This window comes from Oryzias melastigma, unplaced genomic scaffold, assembly GCF_002922805.2.
Source record: "Oryzias melastigma strain HK-1 unplaced genomic scaffold, ASM292280v2 sc01622, whole genome shotgun sequence".
In the NCBI taxonomy this organism is placed as follows: Eukaryota; Metazoa; Chordata; class Actinopteri; order Beloniformes; family Adrianichthyidae; genus Oryzias; species Oryzias melastigma.
In genome coordinates this window covers 6,300-8,836 of record NW_023418204.1, presented here as the reverse complement: position 1 = coordinate 8,836, position 2,537 = coordinate 6,300, and positions in this window count along the sequence as shown.

Sequence of the window (2,537 nt, the reverse complement as noted above, 5' to 3'; positions counted from 1 at the left end):
AGAAGAATGCTACAAGAGCGTGTTGAAAGCACCAAACATACAATTGGAGTGCATCTCAAAACCCTCAGTTGTTTCAAATTCGTTCTGAATCTTGAATCAGTTCATACAGATGTTTTTCTAAGAAGCACAAAGATCTAGGAAGAACTTAACTGTTAAAACTTCGAGGAGGAATAAGCAGTGGTTTAAAAACTAATCTAAAGAAGTCCATAATTCCAAATGAAATGACTTTACATAACTGAATTATCTCTATTATTTTAGATATTTTATCTATTGTACTGTTTTTCCTCCCCTGAGATGTTCTATCCATCAACATACACAAAGTGCGGACACACAGTTGTGCTGTGAACCCAAATATCCTGCCATCATGCAACCATCTCAGTGGTCTTGGGGTAGAGTGTCCACCCTGAATCTGGAAGGTTGTGAGTTTGAATCCAGGTCGATTGAATATTGAATTTTATTGAATAAACTTTATTAGTAAGAAATGAAGAACAAATGAAAAGGCAAGAGTTGAGACAATGCTACTGCATGCATCACCTACTGTTTTAGTGCAATTTTACGTCACATTCTAACGCAAAATAAACAATAGCCAAACATTAAAAACATTAAATGGAAAGTGATGATGTGCAATAAAATTGTGCACAATGAACATTTTTTAAATAAAGCATGAGATTTAGGTCTTTGAAGATTTGGTGTTGCTTTGCCAAATATTGCAGTTGCTTTAGCAAGTCGTAGCGACACCCTGACGCCGCCCTTGCTTCCAGTCCATTGAGACTTGCATCCTGGCAATAATTAACTCGTCCCTGCTATCTGGTTAAGTCCCTGAGCACTTTAAGAAAGCCATCATCTTTCATCTCTTGAAAAAAAGACCTGGGCTTGATCCTTTCCTCTTGAGCAGTTACAACCCTATCTCTAATCTTCTATTTATTTCTAAAATCTCAGAAAGAGTTGTTGCTAAACAAGTCATGTCATTTTTTGTAACCAGGTTTATTCTGGTTTTCGCACATTTCAGTCAACAGAAACAGCCCTTCTGTTATTGGACTTGACCACACCTTGTGACACTGTCAACCATCGTGTCGTCTTGGACAGATTGAAACACTGGGTTGGGGCATCTGGATCTGCTTTGAACTGGTTCTCTCTTATCTTACTGGTAGATCATTTTCTGTTGTGTTTTCTAAGTTTAAGTCCTCCTCTGCATCCCTCACCTCTGTTGTGCCACAAGGGTCTGTTTTGGGACCAGTATTGTTCATTTTATATCTGCTGCCTTTGCAGGATGTTTTAAACTCTTCTAATTGTATTTATTACCATTTTATGCTGATGATATTCATCTACTTGTTGATATTGCTTTTATTTATTTGTTTTAAAATTCAGATTTTACCCAGGTGTCTGGATTTAGTCAAGAGTTAGATGAATGATAATCTTCCCAACTAAATGAAGCAAAACTGAGGTCCTGATCAGTGCTCCTGACAGTTACCTACCCCAAATATTCCAGAACCTTGCTCCTTGAGGAACCTCTGGTTAAATTCAGACTCAGTTTTTCATCACTTGACTCTCACATCGGGTAACTTGTTTGTTCTTGTTTGTATAATTTAAAAAAACATTGATAAACTGAGTCAAATTGTGTCAAGTTTGGAGATAGAGATGCTTATCCATGCTTTTATTTCTTCTCCTCTTGATTATTGCAACTACATCTTCACATGTCTAAGTAGAAAATCTCTAGAACAGCTCCAGGTTGGAGTTTTTCGGAATGAAACTCTGTCAACAAATGTTTTTGAATAATAGAAACTAAGTGTGGAAAACCTTGAATCAGAATCTTCTCATCCACAGTTCTTGTTTAAAAGGCTTTCCCTGTTGCAGAGAAAGAAACAATTTCTGAGTAGTTTTCCCTGAACTACACATATCTAATACATAAATTATCTTTTTCAGCAACAATTTACTCAATTGCTGATTGGTCCAGTCACAAAACCACATCATTCAGAAAAATATGAATTTAAAACAAGAACATGATAACATATTAAGTAACTTGTTGGTCAGCATGCCTTTTTTTTCCAGATCTTGGATCTGGCTAAACATTATCCAAATCAAACTGATGTTTCAGATCAGCATTCAAAGGTTGAATGAGAAAATGAAGTGCAGTTCTCCTTCAGTCCACCGGGGGAGCTGCAGCACAGTAACTGTCCACTTGATGATGAGAGAGACAGTGGAGCTGATCAGTTCATGCTGCAGCTCTGACACTCATCTCCACTTCCTCTGATTCCTCCATCACTCTGCTCTCCACCTCCAGGAGCAACATCTCTGCAGACCAGCTGATGATGATGATGATGCTCTCTGATTCATCAGGAGGAACATATTACTCACCAGATTCTTTCCTCCCACCTGCAAAGAGAATGCAGAGAGGAAGGATTGTCTTCTGGTCTGTCAGTGATGCAGCACAGCAGCAGAAAGAGCAGCAGGAGCTTCAGTTCTGTTCAGAGTTCCTGTCACCTTCAGCTGTATGAGCTTCTGCTGCTCTGATTGGCTGACTGTTGTCCTGAAGCCTG